The sequence below is a fragment of the Peromyscus eremicus genome, unplaced genomic scaffold, assembly GCF_949786415.1.
Source record: "Peromyscus eremicus unplaced genomic scaffold, PerEre_H2_v1 PerEre#2#unplaced_586, whole genome shotgun sequence".
NCBI lineage: Eukaryota > Metazoa > Chordata > Mammalia > Rodentia > Cricetidae > Peromyscus > Peromyscus eremicus.
Window position 1 is genome coordinate 113,431 of NW_026734822.1, and position 24,122 is coordinate 137,552.

The 24,122-nt window shown below is 45.8% G+C and overlaps 1 pseudogene; it reads left to right on the forward strand.

The window, feature by feature from the left end:
- Positions 1 to 22,181: 22,181 nt before the first annotated feature.
- Positions 22,182 to 22,769, forward strand: LOC131901880 (GTPase HRas-like; annotated as a pseudogene).
- Positions 22,770 to 24,122: the final 1,353 nt, after the last annotated feature.

Sequence of the window (24,122 nt, forward strand, 5' to 3'; positions counted from 1 at the left end):
CCAATCAGTGAGAGAGAGGAGGGATTATATAAGCAAGAGATATTGAGACCATGATTGGAAAAAGCACAGGGAGAAATAACCAAACTAGTGGAAACACATGAACTGTGAACCAATAGCTGAGCAGCTCCCATTGAACTGGACCGGCCCTCTGGGTAAGTGTGTTGGGATCAGAATGGCTCTGACCCCAATAAGACTGCCCCCACCTCCCCTGTACTGAGTGCACTGAGGTCAGGCTGTTCTGCAGATGTTTTGCTGATCAGTACATATCATGATTTGGCAGCTTTGGCTTCCTGGGGCATGCTGGCCATTCCTTGACCCTGGGTGCTTGGTAAACAATTCTGTTTGTTCCTCCTTGTGAAAGGGTATATAAGATAGGGAAGAAAGAATAAAAGAGTCCTGATGCTCGCAACTTAACTGGTGTGTGTTGTGTTCATCCCAACTTCCCCTGCCAGATTTCGGACTCAATTGCCATGCGGGATCGCTCCTGGGCTAGAGAACGGAGTGAATTGCGAACATGAGTAATTAAGGTACATACCATGGGGAATGCTACAAGTAAATCTCAGATGGCCACTGAGATCACTAAGGTTTTAAAACAGCAAGGAACAGAAATTAAGCAAAGTACCGCAGCCGCATTTGTTACAATTGTTGCAGAAATCAGTCCTTGGTTTTTAACTGGAGGGGGATTGAACATCCCTGATTGGGAACAAGTGAAACAGGACTTACAAAGGGCCTTCCTGAGAGGGGCCCAGATTTACCTATACCTACATTTTACTTATGGAGATTAGTTAAAGATGCCTTGCTAACAGAGAAGGTTAAAGTACAAGAACAATTAGCTGAGGCTACTACAATTCTTAAAAAGGTTCAAGAGGAAGAAACTAAGTAATCTGTAAGTGCTGTTGATGAGACATGTTAGGGGGCACAGAGACCGAGAATCAGAAGGAGAGGACTCAGAGGAGGAGAGAGATTAGAGGAAGAAATCAAGGAGTTAAAGAAAAAATTAAAACAATGTAAAGTGAAACCAAAAGAAAGTTCAGGCAAAGAGGACGCTGTTGGCACTCAGCCATCTGTGCTACCTCTACCTCCGGCCTATTATGAGGATTGGAAATGGCCAAATGTAAAAGAGTATCGAGGAGTAGCCTTCCAAAATTCAGGTGCCCATACATTCCCGGTCATAGACAGATGATCCTGTTAACCCTGGTCAGAGAATCAGACAGCATGTTGCCCTCACCTTCAAGGAAATGAGCCAGTTGAAGGAAGCTGAATCCAGTTTCGGTGCCCTGGCTCCTTTTACTTATCTTTGGTAGAATCTTACCAGACATCTAACCTAACACCCAGCGATTGGCAGCAGCTATGCCCTGCCTTTTTGTCTGGAGGTGATTACTTACTATGGAAAGGAGAGTATCAGGAAAAGTGTATAAAAATTGCCCGTTTAAATGCACAAGCCAGATTTCCTCAGAGGAATTTAGTCATGCTAACCGGCTGAGGGTACACTGCCTTAGAGGCACAACTTGTTTATGATCCTGGGGTATATGCACAAATAGCTACTGCCATAATCCAATCTTGGAAAGCAATGCCTAATAAAGCGGCAGGTGATCAACTGGTTCAGGGCCCATCTGAGGTTTATCACAATTTTGTTTCACGCTTGTTACAATTAGCTATAAATTCGTCCAGGGAAGCTGATCAAGCCATGCCAACAGTAAATAGTTGGCTTTTGAAAATGCCAATAAATACTGTAAGGAAGCCTTAAGATCTCATAGAAGTAAGAGTTTGAAAGATTATGTCAGGATCTGTAGAAATACAGAAGGAAATCACATAACGGGACAGGTGCTAGCTGCATCCATATGCCATGGCCTTGGAGGGGCTGCAGGTAACACAGGACAGCGCAACTGTTTTGGTTGTGGACAAGCAGGACATTTTAAAAGGGACTGTGCTAATAACAGACAACAGACTAATCCTGGCATCTATCAGGGGCTCACTGGAGTAGCGACTGTTGTTCAAAAACAGACATTGAAGGGGAAACCCTTACAGCCAGCAAACGGCCAAGGGGGCCCGCTCCGGTACCCCCGAAAAGCCCAAGTGTACAGGGCAATGAGCCCTTCCAGTATACCAGGGAGTGGCAGGATTCAGTTCGTCCCTCAAGGCAATCCCTTCATGTTGAGAACCTCGCCAGAGGAACCCCAGGAGTGCAGGACTGGACCTCAGTACCACCGTCAGAGCACTCCTAACTCCTCAAATGGGACCGCAGCAGGAGTGTATGGACCCTTACCACCTAACACCATGTGCCTTATATTGGGCCGAAGCAGTGAAGCCTTGAAAGGGGTCACAGTTCTTCCAGGAGTCACAGATCAAGATTACCAAGGAGGACTTAAGATTATGACCACTGTTCAAAGAGGAGTTATAGTCATTCCCCAAGGCTCAATTACTATTGATTCCCAGGGTATCTACACATAATCCAATTATTAACCCTGTTAGAGGCACTGGGGGGGGTTGGCTCCACAGGTCATGCCGCCTTTTGGGTTGCTTCTTTACAGGACAGACCCCCAATTACAATTAACTATAGATGGGAAGGTTTTTAAGGGAATTCTGGATACTGGGACAGATGTTTCTGTTCTGGCTTACAAACACTGGCCTAAAGCCTGACCCCTCTCAACCGGTTGTGGTGGCGCATGCTGGTAGGATTTGCTGAAGGAAGCAGAGGCAGGAGGATCACGAGTTCAAGGCAGGCGTGGACTACACATTTTTCCACATGAAATGTTCTCGTCAAGAAGCTAAAAAAATTACATACACCTGTCCCACCTGCACCCCCTTTTTAAATTCTCCAGTTCTGGGAGTGAATCCCCGAGGTCTCCGTTCCAATGATATTTGGCAGATGGTTGTTACACATGTGCCCTCCTTCGTGTGCTTAAGTATATTCATGTTTCAGTAGATACATGTTCAGGAGCTATCTTTGCCTCCTTACATCGAAGAGAATGCCAAAAAGATGTACAAAGCCATTGTATTCAAGCTTTTGCTTACCTTGGAGTTCTCAGACAAGTAAAAACAGATAATGGCCCAGCTTATACGGGCAGAAGGTTTGCACAATTTTGTGCTGCCTGGTCTACTCATCATGTTACTGGCATTCCTTATAATCCTCGAGGCCAAGCTATAGTTGAATGAGCACATGCTACCATCAAGCAGTATTTAATTAAAATAAAAGAGGAGGAGATTATGGGGCCAGAATCAGGACCAAATATAAAATTATCATGTTTATACATTTTAAATTTTTTAATGGTTGATAAACAGGGCCCTACTGTTGGTGAAATCACTAAGACCACTTCATGTAGTTAAAATGGTTTATTTTGTGAGGTAGCTTACAAGTGAAGGGATAGGTAACGGGACTCGCAAAGGTGTGGTGCAGTCCGGCGGTGTTCTCTGGAGAACTCTGCTCGGTCTGCCTCCAGTGACCAGGGTCCAGGAACAAAGAGAGCCAGCGCATCCGGGTCTCCAGTCTCCAGGGTCCTCTCTTGGCCCCGCCTTGTAGGCTTGACAGTTACCGAAGCCTCAATGGGGTTTGGAACTTCCAGATCAAAGCTGGAATGGCTACTCACTACACTTTACTGCCATGACCCGACATTTTCAGGGCTGGCCTGTGGTACAGGCGCAGGTTAGGTGAAAAGATCTGTCTACAGGTATTTGGAAAGACGCTGCCCTGATTCTGGCTAGGGTAAGGGGAGCTGTGTGTGTTTATCCTCCAGATGCCGAGTTACCAGTGTGGGCTCCCGAGAGGTGTGTTCATCCAGTGGAAATGTCTATGGCTGATGGAAATGCTGCTTCTGATTTATCAAGTGACGTCGGAGATGGTGTATTTGAGTCTGGTAAAAAAATCCCCCAGTGCTGATGCCTGTGGGGATACATAGCCCTATTTTCCTTCTGTTTATACTAGTAATTTTGACTAGAGTCCGTCGGTCAGCCGGAGGAGCACAAACACTCGGGATCCCCCAGAGACGGGCATGGGGGGGACACTCGGCCAAAGCTAGGCATTGGGCGGTCGGGGCAGGTGGTTGAGGCAGGCGGTCGAGGGGGACCATGCAGAAGGGAACCCCAACAGACGGCAAGAGCACACCCCTTCCTTGGATTGCTAGAGAAGAGACTTTTCTCACTGAGGGTGGGAGAGACCCAGCCTGACGGGCCTCCAGCCATGGCAGCTAAGAGCAGTGCACGTGCAACGTGCACACTTGATCACCAGAGAGGAAAGGGAATGAATGCGGGTGGGCGTGGGGAGGTCTGCAGTATTGGTAAGGCTCTCTTCTGGGGCGTGCCTTGAGCATTCGTGAACAGGGGAACCAGGGCCGAGACAAAAAACGCCCCCCCCCAAGAAGCCAGGCCTCTCGAGCACCCACCAGGTGGCAATGGCCGGGAGTGTTTACAGACTAACCCCTCTAAAGAAGGTAGTAACAAAACAGGCCGGCCCCGTCAACGCTCAACACAAACACCAACACACAGAGAAGGCAGTTAAGTTAGCATGGTGGGTGGCTATAAAGTGAAAATATCTTACATTTAAAGTAAATTTGCAATGAATCATAAAATTACTTCGTGGCAACAATTTTGAATGTCTGTATGGTATAAATTCAAAAACCAATTACTTATGAGAGTCAGTGTTTGGGGGTCTGAATAAGATTGTACATGTCACAACAACTGTATTTTATTTGTATAGATAGCAAAGGGAAACCTTATGAGGTTTGTAGTCAGCCATTCATGTCCCTGACATGATGCTGTTGGATGTGATGTGACATAACCAAGGTTCCAGTGGCCAGAGGCCAAATTGGTAGCCTACTCTTATACTTTCAAAGTTCAAAACTGCGAGCAACAGAAAATCATCTAGTACATTTAGTTCTAGTGCACTAGGGTTTGGGGATACAGGTTACTTTAGATATGAATCAGTAGTAATATTCCATTGTACAAATTTGTATAGTCATAGCATCTGTTTATCCCTGAAACTATTTTTAAATTCAGATTATATCTTGATAAAAAGAGATGGGGGGAGGGAGGCTGGTGAGATGGCTCAGAGTTTAAGGGCACTCACTGGCTGTTGTTCCAGAGGTCCTGAGTTCAATTCTCAGCAACCAAATGGTGGCTCACAACCATCTATAACAAGATCTGGCCTGCTTCTCATAGTTATACACAAGTTTCAATGGTTAAGAAACCTGGCATTTCACATAGCTGCATATAACCAGTGAGGGGACCATCCTATGCAACGATTTGCATTATATTGTTACTTCAAGGCATACAGGACTTAAGTGAAATCATTTTCTGTGAACCATTGTTTGAGATGTCTCTTCTGCTTTTGGAAAACAAGTGATGGAACAAGAGAAAAATTTGCCTTTGTGTTTCTAATTCTCTCTTCTCAGTTGCTTTAATAGAAAACTGATAAAAATACATCACAGGGTGTAGTGCTGCTGAGGTCATTGACTACCATGGGCCTGACATAAGCTTCAGTCTTGGCGGGTGTGGCTGCAGCCTGTTACATTTCCAACGTGTAGATCTCATAACTTATGAACAGTCAGTCACTCAGTAAATACACAGCATTTTACTTGATCTATGTTGACTACAAAAGAAAAAAACCTAGCTGCCATTAACTGACCTCAGCCCTAGTCCCCTAGGCCTAGAACAGAGTTAAAGCTGGAAACCTCTATTGCATTAAACACTGAACAAATAAACACATATATAGAATTTCAACTTTCAGAACGTAAACATAACTTTTGTCTATGTAGATATCAAACATAGTCCCCGGCAGTTGTGATTGCATATCCAATGTAGATCAGTGAGACCACTGCCATTAGTTACATGGATTTTATGACTAAAGTGAGAGTGAGCCACTCTTCTGGGGTACCAGGCCCTGATAATACAGAAGAATCCTATGGAAAAATAATTTTTTCTGGCAATGGTTCTACTGTAAACATGATGGATGAATCATTTTTCTTGATGAACTCAGAAATGTTTTAAAATTTTGGTTTATAACCAGTAAGTAACTGCCCATTTGGTGCCCAATGTTTCTTCTTTGTGAGTGGGTAAGCAACAAAAAAGGGGCACAATGAATTTCTTTGTTTTCCTGATGATGATTTTCTGCATTGTAGAATTAGTACAGAAACATTTCATACAGTGGAAAATTTATCCAAGAAAGGTTAAAAGAAGCTGGAAAGATGGCTCACTGCCTAAGAGCACAGACTTCTCTTCCACATGACCCAAATTTGGTTCCCAGCACCCACATCAATTGGCTTACAACTGCTTGGAACTCTAATTCCAGGAAATCTGATGCCTCTTCTGGCTGCTATGGACAACTGTACTCAGATGCACATTCTCATACACGTGCACAGATGTATGCATATAATTAAGAGATGAAAAATCTTTGTTTTTTATTTTAAAAAAGGATACTAGCACCATGTTTTCATTTTTTTCTGGTGAGACTCTGATTTAGAATAGTCTTTCATTGCAGACTCTGTCGACTTAAATACATAGAAATATTTTATTTTATTATTATCCTATAGAAAGACTGTTTTTGAATGACCAACAGAGAGGGAGTATATTTGGAAGAGAGGAGAGGTAGGAAGGAGTTGAGAATAGTAGAAGGGAAAAACATAAACAGAATATATTATGTGAGGAAAACCTATTTTGAAAGGGAAAAAGAGAAATTAGAAAAATTAGAATGACATAAAATACTAAGAATACTAAAAAACAGGGGACACTAGAATCCTAACACAATAACATGGGTCACAGTGTTACTTCTCTGTTTAAAAAGAAACAGAACTGTTATTTGAGAAACAACTGTTCCATTTTTTAAAAAGCAAGTGATTCTAAAGTATTTAGGTCCCTTTCCATTAGTAAAATAGCATGCCCTTATTGGTGACAGCATGAAAATGAGCAACTTCTAGTGTGTAGAGTATATGCTAGGCAACCTGACCGCAAGATGTTTTATTTCCCTGTCTTATCGGGGGTCTGTATTTTCCCATTAACTAGAGGCTCCGTTCTTGTCCCTGACATCTCCTCCTTCTTAGTAATAAATCTAAGGGCCAACATAAACCAGGTTCAAATGGTCTAAAAGGAGGGCTCTGAAAGAGGCTTTGCATGGAGGATTACCGAGGCCCTGTCCCTCTAAAGGTTGTGAAAAGAGGTCCGAGAGGGAAGGTCTCTCCAGACTCAAGCACCAAGGGCATCTCCATAGTGTGGGAATCAATGGACCATGCAGTTTTTTTTAGGGAGTGGAAATGGGTAAGCACAAGGCTGCTACTGTCTGTAACTCCAGCTCCAGGGCATCCAATATGGATATACGTGCAGGCAAAACTATGAATGCACATGATATAAATTAAAATAAATTAAAAAAAAACAATCCTGTACAATAAAACAATGTCTGGAGGCATCATGATCCCTAACTTCAAGCTCTACATTAAGAGCTACATTAATAAAAACAGCTTCGTACTGACATAAAAACTGATTTGCGGACCAATGGAATCAAATTGAAAAACCTAACATTAATCCACACACCCATGAACATATAATTTTTGACAAAGAAGCCAAAATTGTACAATGGAAAAAAGAAAGCATCTTCAATGGTACTGGCATAACTGGATGTCAACATGTCCAAGGCTACAAATAGATCCGTATCTGTCACCGTGCACAAAACTTAAGTCCAAGTGGATCAAAGACCTCAACATAAATCCAGTTACTCTGAACCTGATAAAAGAGAAAGTAGGAAGTCGTCTTGAATGCATTGGCACAGGAGATCACTTCCTAAATATAACACTGAGAGAAACAATCAATGGGACCTCTTGAAACTGAGAAGCTTTTGCAGAGCAAAGGACACGGTCAATAAGACAAAGCAACAGCCTACAGAATGGGAAAAGATCTTGACCAATCCCACATCTGATAGAGGGCTGATATTGAGAATATATAAAGAACTCAAGAAATTAGACATCAAAATGCCCAACAGCCCAATTAAGAATTGGGCTATAGAGCTAAACAGAGAATTCTCAACAGAGGAAGCTCAAATGGCTGAAAGACATTTAAGGAATTGCTCAACATCCCTAATCATCAGGGAAATGAAAATGAAAACGACTCTGAGATACCACCTTGTACCTGTCAGAATGGCTAAGATCACAAACACTGAAGACACCTTATGCTGGAGAGGATGTGGAGCAAGGGGAACTCTCCTCCACTGTTGGTGGGAATGCAAGCTTGTACAGCCACTTTGGAAATCAATATGGCACTTTCTTAGAAAATTGGGAATCAATCTCATCCAATGACCTAGCTATACCACTCTTGGGCATACACCCAAGGAATGCTCAATCATACCACAAGGGCACTTGCTCAGCTATGTTCATAGCAGCATTGTTTGTAATAGCCAGAACCTGGAAACAACCTAGATACCCTTCAACTGAAGAATGGATAAATCAAATGTGGTACACATACACAATGGAATACTACTCAGCAGAGAAAAACAGTGACATCATAAGGTTTGCAGGCAAATGAATGGATCTAGAAAAAAATCATCCTAAGTGAAGTAACCCAGACTCAGAAAGACAAACACGGTATGTGCTCACTCATAGGTGGATACTAGATGTAAAACAAAGGATGAATACACTGCTACTCACAACTCCAGAGAGGCTACCTAGTAAAGAGGACCCTAAGAAAGACACAGGGATCGCCCAACGACAGAGAAATGGATGAGATCTACATGAGCAAACTGGACGTGAGGGGGGTAATGAAGGGCAAGGGTTGGGGGAAAGAGAGCTTAGGGGAGCGGGAGATCCCAGCTGGATCAAGAACAGAGAGTGAGAACAAGGAAAGAGAGACCATAATAAATGAAGACCCCATTGAAATAGGAATAACCAGAGTGCTAGAGACGTCCCCAGAAATCCACAAAGATACCTCCACAATAGACTACTGGCAATGGTCGAGAGAAAATCCTAATGACCTACTCTGGTGATCGGATGGCCAAACACCCTGTCAGGATAGAACTGTCATCCAATGACTGATGGAAGTGGATGTAGAGATCCACGATCAGGCCCCAGGTGGAGCTCCGGGAGTCCAATCGGCAAGAGAGAAGAGGGATTGTATGAGCGAGAGATGTTGAGACCATGATCGGAAAAAGCAGAAGGACAAATAGCAAAACTAGTGAAAACATATCAACTATGAACCAATGGCTGAGGAGCCCCCATGGAACTGGACTGGGCCCTCTGGATAAGTGAGACAGTTCATTAGCTTGAACTGTTTGGGAGGCCCCAGGCAGTGGGACCACAACCTGTCCTTAGTGCATGAGCTGACTTTTGGGAGCCTGGGGCCTATACAGGGACACTTTGCTCAGCCTGGGTAAAGGGAGGAGGGGACTGGACCTGCCTCGACTGAATCTACCATGCTGGACTGAATCCCCAGGGAGCCCTTACCCTGGAGGAGATGGGAATGGGGGTTAGATTGCCGGGAGGGTGGGGGCGAGAGGAGGAAGGACAGGAGAATCCATGGCTGATATGTAAAATTAAATTACTTATTAAAATTAAAAAAAAATTAGGTTGCTCATCTAAGAAAATGCTTTAAGGTCTACAAAGATACTTTTCGGTTGATCATACAACTTATAATAGAAAGTGGTTTTACGTACAAAACTCTGAACTCACAAAGATAAGAGAGATAATAGATAATAGAGTACTTTCTCCAAAGTTGCCAAATACAAATGGATTGGACACTGTGAATGTCTTACCTTATAGTTTTCATAATTTTATTTATTGTATACAGTTTATTGATGTTAGAGAACAGAGCCCTTTATTGGATTACAAGCTAGAGAAGTTGGGACAATATTTTCGTACACTGTGTGAAGATGTGTCTTTGTCCTTCCTCACCTGCCTAAGGTACCTTCTAATTGGTTTATTAAGAGCTGAACAGCCAAGAGGATAGGCAGGTGAGGATAGGCAGGACGACTTCGGGACAGCGACAGGAACTATGAAAAAGAGTATCAGGTGGGAGATTTGCCAGTCATACATGGAGGAAGTCAGATATGTTACCAAGGACAGGTAATGAGGCATGTGACAGAATGAAGATTAATAAAAAAAAAGGGTTAAGTTTTAAGAGCTGGTTTGAAACAAGCCCAAGCTAAGGCCAGGGCTTTCATAATTAATGAAAAGTCTCAATGTCTTTCTTCAGAAGGTAGAGGTCAAAAGAAAGACTCATCACTCTCCATATTCCTGCCTTCAATTACAGAAGACTTAGGCTTTACTGGAGGCTTGGCCACAGCTAGGGACTCAAGATAAGACACTGCCCACCTCCTTCTACCACTCTTCAACATCCCTCAACAGGAACCCCTTTCCCAGGGCTCCATACTCTTGCCTGGAGACCCAGAAGTTTTACAGGAGACCAGATTAGTTCTAGGGACCCCAGAAAAACACAGGCCACAGACACACGCTAAAATCTCACCAACAACCACCTGCATGTCCTCCCCTAGGCTCCTTATCCTGGTCTACAGGTTTGAAAAAAGACTTGGCCTTACAGGAGGCCATGCTGAATCTAGGGACCCAGGCCCCAAAAACCCCAGCAGAGACACCATACTGGACCGAATACTTACAGTTACTAGAACACTTATGCCAGAATACCAAAGAGGAAACGGAAACCATGGGAAAAAACACCCATCCAACAAAAACAAATGGAAGAATAAACACCTAGCCCAATAATCATCCCAAATATAGATGCCTAAATACCAGTGTAGGAATACAATCAATAAAAGGGACAATATGTCACCACCAGAATTCAGCTATCCTACAACAGCAAGAAGACCTGAACATAGTAACACAGCTGAAACAAGAAAATAATCTTAAAAATAACTTTATGAAAATGATCGGTAGAGAGGAAGCAGCACAGAGATAGCACTGAGCCGGTGCAAAGCTGAGTGTGAGCGCAGAGCTGGGGACCTGACTGTGAGAATTCCCTAATGTTAGAATTCCTAGTCACTCCCTCAGCTACTTTACTTAGCATGTGACTGCAAGATGCTTAGTCATCCCAGGGCCTTAGTCCTACCTAATATGTGTGCTGTGTGATCATGTAATCTATGTGCGTGTGTGGTGTAAGCTCATATGCGCATGTGCGGGGAGGGGGTGCTATGGGATGTTCTGTATGTTAAATGTGTTGCTCTGACTGGTTAATAAATAAAACAATGATTGGCCAGTAGCCAGGCGGGAAGTATAGGCGGGACAAGCAGAGAAGAGAATTCTGGGAAGTGGAAGGCTGAGGCAGAGAGACACTGCCAGCTGATGCCATGAGAAGATGTTAAGATACTGGTAAGCCACAAGCCACGTGGCAATTTATAGACTAATAGAAATGGGTTAATTTAAGATATAAGAAAAGATAGTAAGAAGCCTACCATGGCCATACACTTTTCAAGTAATGTAAGTCTCTGTGTGTTTACTTGGTTAGGTCTGAGCCGCTGCGGGACTGGCGGGTGAGAGCGATTTGTCCTGACCAAGGGCCAGGTAGGACCAGGAAAACTCTAGCGACAGCGGGGGACCTAAAAAACCAGGTTCCACTTATTCCTCCCCTCTCTTCCTGCACGGTCATTCCATAGGCCCATGCACATCCTTTTCCTTAATACACTCTTACAGTGGGTTTTGTTGTACCTTGCAGCTTTTCTCGCACGGTAAACAGCCCTGCTTAATGAACAGCATTGCGCAGCTTAGTAAATAATGTCAGTGCCGAAACGAATCAGGCCCTCCTAGTGCTCTGCGCCCAGGACCCTGGACCGAGGTTTACTCTATCTAAAACTGCCCACTTTTTCATTTGCCTAGCAGCCTGACCGCTTAACACAATATCAGCTGCTTCAATTGGTGAGTTTTCCCTTTCCAGCCAGCGTGAAACAGTCCCCTCGACCCGTGGGAACAACTGTAGATTACCCAGCATCCCTCTGGTGTCCCTGGGATTGGGGGAACCCCTGTCCATGCCCTTTATCGGCTACAGTCGGCCTCCCATTGCAGGCTTCAATCTCTAGCCATTTCCCATGACTGCGGTCTGAGGTATCATTCTCTTGCTTAATGAAGCATTGAATGACTTGTGCCTGCCACTGTCAGACCCCCATCCTTGGGCTACAAAGGCCCTGGCCCTCATTCTCTGGCTTGACGAAGTATTGACTGACTTGTGCCAATCGCTGATCCTCACTTGAACTCGGGGATGCCGAAGACTGTAGTCTTGGATCACATTTTTTTTCTCTCTGTGCCGCGGTCATGGGAAATAAGACTTCCTCCTATTAGTCGCACTACTCCTCTGAGAAATGCCTAAATATCCCTTAGATATTAAAAAATGGCCACCTAATGGCTCCTTGGATTCCAATATTTTAGAGGAATTATCTAACTTCTGCCAACGAATGGGCAAATGGAAAGAGTTGTCTTATATTCAAGCTTTTTTTTTTAACCTAAGCTCTAAATCCTGCCTTCTAGAATCTTTCTCTTCAGCTCACATGCTCCTTGCCATGGAACCTGAACCTGAGGAATCTTTGACTACTGCTTTGGACTCTGCAAATGAATCTGCCTGCTCCTCTGGAGTCCGTTCCCCTGGCTCCTCCCCTAGCTCTCTCCTCCTCTCCAATATTGGGCCGCTCCAATTGCCCAACTCTGGCAACAGCCTTTTCTCCACCTATTACTCGTTCTCGAGCTACTACGGGATCTGACGTTGGCCATGCAGACCCAGCAACCATTCTCCCTTTGTGAGAGTTGGCCAGGGTGGATGTACTAGTTAAGGTTCTTACAGCCGCACCTTTCATGATATATATGATCTTGCTAATAACCTACTTCCTGAGGAGTAGAGACACATTTGGGAGCAGGCTGGTACACATGTGGATGAGGTTCATCAAACCAATGCTGCCCATCCACATGGAGCCAAGGCAGTTCCCAATCAGGACTCACATTGGGATTACAATAATCGGGTGGCTCTCTCACTAGATAGTTACATGGTTTACAACCTGTCTCCTGGCAGATCTTCCTAAGGCTGCCCTCAAACCAGTAAACTACGAAAAGCTAAAAAACATAATTCAAGATGAAAGAAAATCCATCTAATTTTTTTAGAACAGCTTACAAAGGCTCTCTTACAATATAAAGGCCTAGCTCCTGAGAGCCCAGAGGGCAGACAGCTCCTTATGACCCACTTTGTCTTATAAAGTTTCCCCCAACATCAGGGCTAAGCTTAAGCATCTATCGAGAGGGCCTCTGACCCCACAGGCAGAAGTCGTCTTAGTAGTGGCATTGACGGTGTACCATGGGAGAGATCAGAATGCCCGTAAACAAAACTGCCAAATGCTGGCACACACTATCCAACAGCTGCCTGAAAGCCTCTAGGTCCCTGTTTTAAGTATGGTAGAGAAGGCCACTGGGCTCGTGCCTGCCCTGCCCTACATGAGCCACCATCTGGGCCTTGCCCAAAGTGTCACCAAAAGGGACACTGGTCAGCTGACTGCCCCCGTGCAGCTCGTGGCATGGGGACATCAAAAGAAGACCACCCTCTAGTCAATATCCTAGTGTTGGTGATAGATAACTGAAGATGCCATCTCTCACAGGGAACCTAGGGTAGTCATTACAGTATCAGGGTGATCCATTTCCTTCCTTTTGAACACTGGAGTGACTTACTGAGTCCAGAGGGAGTTTTGGGGTCCCACCTATCCTCGTCTCCCTACTGTCAGGGTAGGGTGACAGCCCTTACCTACCTCACCAGACCCGACCACTTAAATGTATTTTTAGGGGTATCCTTCTCACCCACACATTTTTAGTTGTGCCATTCTGCCGTGTGCCCCTAATGCGAAGAGATTTTTCTGGCTAATGTAGGAGCTTTTATTTAGTTTGCTCCCCCCATTTGCCTCACCAGACTTGTCAGCAGCCCCTGTCCTCCTCCTCCTCCTAGCCACCCAGCCTACTAGCTCTAACATTTCATTTTCCTTGCCAGCCTCTCAGGTAAACCCCAAAGTCTAGGACACCCAGAACCTTCCTAAGCACCATATCCCTATTAAAATCCTGTAGCAGGACACTACCAGGTCCATTACACAAGCTCAGTACCCTCTCTCACTCCAGAGCTTTAGGGGACTTAAGCTTATCATTTCTAACCAAAGAAAAAAGCATGTTGCAGGTCTCAGTCTCTCTCTCTCTCTCTCTCTCTCTCTCTCTCTCTCTCTCTCTCTCTCTCTCTCGCTCTCTCTCTCCAACACTAACCAATAAAATTCTGTTACCAGAGTACTAAACATTACATACAATACTATGGCTACCAGCTCAAGACTTTAAATTCCCTGTGGCTGCTTTTCAATATGTTTAAATATTCTTCTGAGCACCAGAACCAGCTTCAACCCACCTGGACAGGTCAGATCTATTTCGGGTAAGTATAATTCAAACTTTCCTGATCCCAGGACCACCCTCCCTCATCCTGGGACCCCTTGGAGATCGCCCCCCTCCCAGTTAAAATTTTTTCTAAACTCCTTCTTGTGCCTCAACAGTACCTTGTCAGACCCAAACAGTCACAGAGCCCAAAGCAGCAAAAGGCAATGGACAATTCCCAAAGCAGTGGAGGACAATCCACTACCTCAGGACATCTTGCTACCCCAAAAGCATCATTCCCTACATCCAAAAGTTAACCAATGCCCACTGAGTCAGCTGGAAACAGTTTCTGGAGACACAGTGCCCCCATTCCCATTCATCTGCCATTTTTTATAAGGAAACAAAGAGTCTAGAATGGTAGAAATCCTTGCCACTCCCCCAATTACATGACCACATGTGCAGTGGGGCAAGATGCTTAATCATCCCAGTGCCTTATATCCTACGTGCACGGTGTGATCATGTCATTTGCACACAGTGTGATCACATAATCTATGTGCATGTGTGGTATTGCTATGTAAGCCGATGTGCACATGTGCGGGAGGGAGGGAACCTATAACAGCAGGTTTTACTTATTCTTCTCCTCACTTCCTGCATGGTCATTCCATAGGCCTATGCACATCTTTCCTATTCCCTTTCCTTAATAAACTCTTTTCATGGTGTCCCAAATTTTCTGGATGTTTTGTATTACGACTATTTTGGCTTTAGTGTTTTGACTGATGGCTCTATTTTTTCTATGGTGTCTTCAGCATCAGAGATTCTCTGTTCCATCTCTTGCAGTCTGTAGGTTATGCTTGCATCTGTAGCTCTTGTTTGTTTAGTCAGATTTTCTATTTACAGCATTCCCTTAGTTTGTGTCTTCTTTATTGTCTCAATTTCAATTTTTTGTTGTTGTTCTTTCTTGAGACAGGGTTTCTCTGTGTAGCTTTGGAGCCTGTCCTGGAACTCACTCTGTAGCCAAGGTTGGCCTCGAACTCACAGAGATCCACCTGCCTCTGCCTCCCAAGTGCTGGGATTAAAGGCATGTGCCACCACCGCCTGGCTCAATTTAAATTTTTAAATCTTGAATTCTTTCCTGTATCTGTTTAATTGCTTTTTCTTGGCTTTCTTTGATTTTTTTTCCCCCAGAACTGAGGACCGAACCCAGGGCCTTGCACTTGCTAGGCAAGCGCTCTACCACTGAGCTAAATCCCCAACCCTTTTCTTCGATTTCTTTAAGGCAATGTTTTATTTCCCCTTTAAGGGAGTTTTTCATTTCCTCTTAAGGGAATTTTTCATTTCCTCTTTAAGGGCCTCTATCATCCTCTTACAGTCATTTTTAGGATTGACTTCTTCTGCTTCTTCTGTATTGGTATGTTCAGGTCTTGCAGGTGTAGAACCACTAGGTTCTGATGTTGTCATATAGGTCTTTATGTTGTTGCCTGTATTTTTGCACTGGTGTCTACACATTTCTTCCTCTGCTCCATGTAGGCAGTGACTATGTCTGAGGATGCTTCTTGTTCCAATTGGTAGTGTTGGCCCACTGTGAGTTCTTGGTGCTGATGGGTAGTTTCTCTGACAGCAGCTTAGTCCAATTGGTTAGTGGATTCTGTCTCAGTGAGAAGCTGTTCCCAATCGGTACAGGGTGGGCTTATGGCTCCAGTGGTGGTTGTCCCATCGGATGGTTTTCTTGACAAGAGGGCAGGGAAAGAGGTCGCTGTCTAGTCCCTGGGGTTCCAAAGACTGTTCCTATTCAGTGCAGGGTGGGCTTATAACTCCAGTGGTCGTTGGGGTCACAGGGACTGGTTTTCTTGGCGAGAGAGCAGGGAAAGGTAGCCACCTGGTCCCTGAGGGCTCCAATGGCTGGGGGGAGGGGCACATAATGTGCCCCCGGGGGCCTAGAGTCTAGAGAACTGGTCTGCCAGTCCAGAGACGGGGCCTTATTTGTTCCCAGTTGGTGTAGAGTGGGCTTATTGTGGGGATCTGCCCCACCAGGAACCTAGGTCACCTGTGAAGAGGTGGCCTGGAACCGCGGAAAGGTAAGTGCGCGCCGCTCACCCGTTCCCCAGCCTCCCTCTTACCTGGAGACAATCAGACGCAGTGGGGAGTCAAGTCAAGCTAGAACTCGTTTATTGATAGGCACTAAGCCTCTTTTATACCAGAAAACCTCAGAACCCTAGAAGGGGATGAAGGAACCAAGCAATCACTTTAAAGATCACCCTATTTACAAGTTGTTTATGTCCTGATATCATCTCCTGTTTTTAGTATCTTAGCATAAATAACTTGAGCTAACTTTCTTTCTCACCATTTGTCTCTAATCTCCATACAAACAACCCAAGCTAACCTCCTCTTAGCCATCCTTTGTATCTATTCTCTGTATAAACAACTTAAACTAACTTCCTCTGGTACCATTTGTATCCACTCTCTGCATAAACACCTTAAAGCTTAAGCTCTATTTTTCTGAATTTCTCTCAGCACCCTCTTTGCAGCCCATGTATGCCCCACAGCTTATGACTCTGCTGACCTGGTTCGGTGGCTGGACGGCTCCTTCTCTTGCATTCTCGGGGCGCTCTGCTCGCTCACCAACTCCTCAATTGATGTTGTTGCCTCAGACTACAGACTTCTGAGACCTCTCTCGAATGGATCTCAGCTGAACAGTCAGTAGGGTAATCTCACCAACACCTCCAAGTTGTTGGGCTTCACACAATCGGCAGCTGGACACTGGGCAGGCCTTGGGCAGAATCTGGCCTGGCATTTTTCCAAGTAGTGGTGAAGTTTAATAAACTCTTGTAGTGGGTTTTGTTGTACCCAGTAGCTTTTCTCACAAGGTAAACAGCGCTGCTTAATGAACAACATTAAACCGCTTAATAAATAACACTGGCTATGCCCTTCCAGTTTGCACTTCGTCATTCACCAGTGAGGCTGGGACTGCGGCCTTCTCTCCAACCTGCCTCCGTGCCCAGATCCTGAAAACCCTTCCCTTCTCTTTTTTGGATAATGTCCGAGCTTCCCCTGACATGTTGAAACATGCCACAGTCAATCAAATTTAAACTAATTTAACCATTGCTTGCTTAGGCAATCTTGTTTGCTGGAGATGACCAAACCACATCTGGAATTCCCTTGCTGGGTTTAACAAACGTCTACGAGCTTCTCTCAGGTTTGTTGCCATTTTGCTCTATGCCTGACCCCATTTGCAGGAATTTTCTCTTGAGAAATGAACACTCTTGATTTTGCATACATAAGTGGTCTTTTGTGGGGTGATTCAAGGACCCTAACACCTGGTAAGATATTGCCACCATGGGGCATTGGCTTTTCACGATACATATAGTGGATAGCTATTCCTGCTCTGACCTTGAAGCACTGGCCCCTAGCGAGGCAGACGGTAACTACCATGCAAGCCTATGACCTGCTCGTAGGGCATGGCCAAGATGGGAGCTCGTAAGACCAGAGATGCATACATGCTGGCTCTCCTGACTCCTCATGATACTGGATGCTGGTCTGCAGACTAAGTCAGAGTTCTTCAGAGAACCATGTTGGACTGTACCTCACCTCTCCTGTATCCTGTAACTGACCTTTTTACTAGTTATGTTACCCCTTTAAATAAACCTCTTTTAACTATCACATAAACTAAGTGGAGCTGCTGTGTTCCCAGCTTTAGAAAAGGGCACTTCCAGTTGCAATATGCACAGCCACCCACTGGCTCTCCTACATGGGTCAGCTGTTCCATCCTGGCCCTTCATTCAGGTGGCTCAGTGAACCCCGCCTCATGCCAACTCCTATCCAAATGCCTGTTTTCCTCTCCCACCCATTTCTCAGGCCATTCCCTCACCCTACCTGAATAGCCCACACAGTACCTGGGCAGGGCAGAGCAAGTCAGATAGCCACCTCCCAGGAGATTCCAGCATGGACAGCACAACCAATGAACCAAGCAGAACTACAACTGCCTAGCCATTTCCTCAGAATCACTGCTGCCACTCCTACTTAGGGCACAGACTATTAGTGCTAAAGCCATGGCCTCAAACACCGGAAGGGCCCCCCCCCAGCCTTACACCGCCGTGCTGAGCAGCCACAGCTAGCAGCTACAAGTGACGAGCCAGGCAATACTGTCCCATGCTGCTACATGTCACATTGATTTTTTCATGCTAGTTTCTCTGTTAGCTCTTCAGACTGCTCTCCCCCATGCACAGGACAGTAGCCACAGTGGACCCTACTGTGTCAGCAATGAACATCACTGCAGCTAATCACCCCTGCAAATCTATGCCTACACTTGTGGTGTACATGGGCCACAAAGATGGTGCCAAGAGGAAGTTAGATGGAGCCCAAGTTGTTTACGCTGAGATTAGATTGGATACAAAAATCAGACAAAGGAATGACTATGATGTCAGTACATAAACAGCACGTAGACAAAGGAATGAGTAGAGGGTAACCTTTAAAACAATTGGTTCATTCCTTCCACCACCACCCCAGGGTTCTGTGGTTTTCTATCTTAAAAGATGCTTACTGCCTATTAATAAACAAGTTCCTGCTTGACATGACTCCTCACTGCATCTGACTGTCTCCAGGTAAGAGGCTGGGAATTGGGTGAGTGGTGCATTTATCTTTCCTCTATTCCGGACCACTTCCTCAGAGGTGATCTAAGTTCTCGGTGTGGTAAGACCCCAGAGCTGGCAGTCAACTTGGGGCTTGAAAGTACGTTGAGCCAAGGCCAAGCGGTCTTCCATGGTGGGTGTAAACCTCTGTATGGGTAATGCAATATTTCCAAAAGATCCCCAAGAGCCAGGGGAGGCCAAAGAATGTAAAGAGGACCAGGAGGGTAAAGAGACCAAGTGTAAAGTCATCACACGGCCCCCTGCCTTACATCCCTAAAATAGGGAAATGCTCCTTGCCATATACTACACTTAGAAGGGACCTACGTAACTAGGGTACCTATGACTGACCATTAGCCGAGGATCAGAGAGTCAATGAACCGACTTGTGCAGAGACCTATATTAACCAGATAGGGCCACAAGGGAGGCAAAGCACAGGGCCCCGAGAACAGACAACCCAGGCATTTCCCATTAATCTGGCCTCCAGCCCTAATAGGCCACAAGAATTGTACCCATGGATGGCCAAAAACCTTAAGGAACTCCACAAGGCAGTGGCAGAGGATGGTCCAAAATGCCCCTTGGTCCCAGACCCTACTGCAGGGAATTGCATATAATCCCTGTGTCCCCAATGATTGGCTGGACCTGGCTGAGGCTGACCATTCCAGCACTCAATGTATCAAATGGTGTGTCCACTATAAGGAGGAATGTAGAGTCCAAGCAGAGGCCAATCAAGCTGCTCAGCCTACAATCCTAATTACTTATGGCATGTTGGCAAGAACTGCTAACGGGTACTCTTCTGGGGTCCAGCACGCTGCGGTCCCAGCACCATACCAAGACCAGGTGGGACAGGCAGGGCAAGCAGCCTGGGGTAAGCTAGATGAGGGATCTACAGAATCCCCCATAGCTGGAGTCAGGCAGAAGCCCAATGAGACCCTACCAGAGTTTATAGACTGGGTTAACAGAGCATTAATCACAAACTACCAACTGGACCCCAATGGTACCAATTTTATAGATTCTGGTCTGGGATGGAATGAATTCAGAACACCATGCTGCCTATGCAGGGCTGAAAGAGGCTCCCATGGGCCGATGGGTGGTCCCCACCCAGGATCTGGGCACCAAACACCACCAGACCCAGATGCTAGTCTTAGCGTTGTAATCCCAGACAGCTGCCCTAACTCAGGCTTTCTCACAGGCCCTGGCAACACAGAGTCAGGGGACTGCAAAGTTTGCTACCCGGGGGCCTGCTGTAGATGTGGGCAGGAGGGACATTTTAAGCGCTAGTGTCCTCTGCAACAACCTCCTGCAGGTCAGCAAAAGGCTTTTGGTTAGGCCAGGGACAATAAAGCCCCCTACCACCCCTTGTCCTAGGTGCAGGAAGGGATATCATTGGAAAAAAAGACTGCAGGTCAAAATTCAACATAGATGGGAGACCTTTAAACTATGTAAAGGGCACCCTCCAGCCCTGTTAGCCAAAGGAGGAACTCTGGGGAGGGGCAGGCATGGCCCCCAGAATGGCCCATGCCAACTGACAGTTCCTTTGGTCCAAGGACACTGTCCCAAGATGAGAATTGTCATAGGTAGGAGAAGGTTCCACTTCCTGGTGTGATATAGGGGCAGACAGGACCGTGCTCCACTGGGAGGAGGTACCCCCTGACTGGGACCTGACTCTGGGACCCCGAATATTGGGAGTAGGGGTTAATGCTCAATCCCTTAAAACAGTCACTCTCCTCAAAAGGACCAGCCCAGATGGGGAACAGGACAAGATATGCCCCCTGGTGGCTGAGAATCTTACTGCCAACTTATTGGGGTATGATATGTTGTCCCAAATGGATGCAATACTCACCACCAACCACCAAGCTTTCTATGACATTATGGAGGAAGAAGAGGCCCAAGGAAGGGGAGGGGGAGCAGAGGAGTTAAAGGAGAGGACTTCTTCACCCACTATAAAAATGACCCCAAAATTCCAATTGGGTTCCCAGGTACCCCCTATCGAGTGGAGGCTGGGTGACCCAGTATGGGTGGAGCAGTAGCCACTTGCTATACCTAAATGAGGCTCTAGTTAAGGAACAATCGGACCTTCAGTGTGTGAACCCTTCCATGGGTCCCTGGAATAACCTGTCTTTGTTATTAAAAAAGTGTCAGGAGTGTGGCACATGTTACAGGATCTATGGAAAGTAAATGAGAGCATGGAGCTGGTAGGCACCCCCTTGAGGAGTCTGCCCTGGGTACCAGTAATACCCTCAGAATATACCCTGGTTGCGATTGATGTTTTTGTTTCTTGTCTATCCCCCTCCATCTGGATGATTGTACCAAGTTTGCCTTCTCTATCTCCTCCCTCAATTTCTCCCAACCTGATCAGAGATTTAAATGGACTGTATTACCCCAGGGAATGGCTAATAGCCCAACCGCCTGACAAGAATACCTGGCCATCCTCTTAGTACCCCTACTTAAAGATGGTAAGATGCTTACCTGATTATATGGATATTATTATGTTGGGACCTAAGGTCCCCTCTTGTCTGCAGGACTTGTTGGGGCAGGTGCTGCACAGCTTCAGAGAGGAGGGTTCACAGTGGCTCCTAACACAGTCCAAAGGGTGCCCCCCTTTAAGATTCTTGGCACCGAACTTACCCTGACCTGAACCTGCCCACTTAAGCCTAAGCTACACATTCCTGTGTCTTTGACCCTGACTCAGTTGCAGAGTATCCTGGGAGAGATCCATTCAATACTACCTTGGGTTCCCATCTCCAAGAATAGTCTTGTACCCTTATTCTCCTTTTAAAAAATTAAAAAACCTCAGGATGTTATTGCTCTTGTCTGAGAACATCAGGCAATCCTTTTACAATACCTTTTACCATACCTTTTTCAAGATGCCCTTAATAGATTTCTGCTGACCTTCCCAGTTCCCTCTGACTGTTCATAAGCACTACAATGATCTCTGCAGTGCTAGTGAGAAAAGGAAAGCCAATAGAATGGATCCATACCCCCCTGGGAGGCGCCCCAAATGTACACTCCAGTTTTTCCTAAAGGTACCCCCTTTACAAACACAGGGAGTTAACCCCAGAGGCCTAGAGCCAAATATCCTCTGACAAACCGATGTCACTCATTCCACACCCTTTAACAATAAAACAAAAGGGAGAATTAGCCTCCATATTCAGTTACTCTACACCCTTCAGCCATCACACTCCAGCCTCGGGGCTACAAGGACACCCATGTCAGGCACCAATTAGGGCTTTCTGCTCCCCTTTGCACCCCTTGTGGGGCAGGAGCTCTTGGAGTGACAGTCCCTATAGAAGCAATGACAGAACACAAGCTTGTGGTGGTGGGTGCTGGAGGCATGGGAAAGAGTGCCCTGACCATCCAGCTGATCCAGAAACATTTTGTGGACGAGTATGACCCCACCATAGAAGACTCCTATTGGAAACAGGTGGTCATTGATGGATGGGAAGACATGTCCGCTGGACATCTTAGACAAAGCAGGTCAAGAGGAGTATAGTGCCATGTGGGACCAGTACATGAGCACAGGGAAGGGTTTCCTCGTGTGTTTGCCATCAACAACACCAAGTCCTTTGAAGACATTCATCAGTACAGGGAGCAGATCAAGCAGGTGAAGGACTCACATGATGTGCCAATGGTGCTGGTGGGGAACAAGTATGATGTGGCCACTTATACTGTTGAGTCTTGGCAGGCCCAGGACCTTGCAAGCAGCTATGACATCCCCTACACTGAAACATCATCAAAGACCCGACAGGGTGTAGAGGATGCCTTTTACGCACTAGTACGTGAGATTTAGCAACACAAAGTACAAAAGCTAAACCGTCCCGATGAGAATGGCCCTGGCTCCACGACGTGAGCTACACAGATGGTGCCGAGAGGAAGTGAGCCCAAGTTGTTTGCACTGAGATTAGATAAAAATGGTACCAAGAGAAGTGAGCCCAAGTTGTTTACGCTGAGATTAGATACAAATGGTACCGAGAAAAGTTAGCCTAAGTTGTTTATGCTGAGATTAGATACAAATGGTACCGAGAAAAGTTAGCGCAAGTTGTTTGCACTGAGATTAGACACAAATGGTACCGAGAGAAGTGAGTCCAAGTTGTTTATGCTGAGATTAGATACAAATGGTACTGAGAGAAGTTAGCCCAAATTGTTTGCAGTGGGATTAAATACAAAAATCAAGAGATTATGTCAGTGCATAAACAGCTCCTGGAAAAAGGAATGAGTATAGGGTGACCTTTAGAACAATTGGTTTGGTCCTTCCATCCCCCCCAGGGTTCTGTGGTTTTAGGCTTTATAAGATGTTTACTGCCTAATAATAAAGGAGTTCCTGCTTGACATGACTCCCCGCTGTGTCTGATGAGCTCCGGGTAAGAGGGAGGCTGGGAAACGAATAAGCGGCACACTTAACTTCCCTCAGCTCCAGACCACCTCCTCAGAGGTGACCTCAGTTCCCGGTGGGGTGATACCCCACATACACCATCTGCATCATCAGAGCTCGTAAGACACTTGACAAATTTTAAACAGTGAACTAGGTTTTTTAAAAAAGGAGGAAAAACTTTTGCATGTCAAGAATCGAAGTGCACAGAGTTAGGACTCTGTTTAGTGCCACTATGAACGGCTTGCAAATGAAAAAACTAAATGAAGGTGTTGGCATTCTGGCCCATTCCTTGGGGACCCACCCTGTGTCTTGATGTAAGGCACCTTTAGGGAAACACCCCTCCCTTCTTCCTCCCTTTCCCGTCATGAGGTGTGCACAAATCCACTTTCCCTTTCTCTTCGTTTTCTTTCTCTCTCCTTCTTTCCCTATTTCTCTCTCATGCTCTCCATAATAAACTCATGTGGATACAAGGTATGTAGTGGGTAGTGGTTCCAGCTTTGACCTTGAAGCACCACCTCAGCTGGTAACTGTCACGCATACCTATGACCTGCCCCTGGGGTGTGGCCGAGATGGGAGCCCTCAAGACCAGAGATCTGTCCGGCCCTCTTCATTTCTCATGAACCTGGATGCTGGATGGCAGACCAAGTCAGAGTTTACTAGAGAACCCAGCTGGACTGCACCTCACCTCTCTCACATTCTGTGAACAACCCCCTTACTGGCTGTAAGTTAGGAGTTGCCTTGATAAATGCCCACACTACCTGGCACTCACGTGGGGCATCCTCCAAATGGCTGGGCGGCCTCTGCCATCAGATTCCTCTGCGGCTGTTGTGG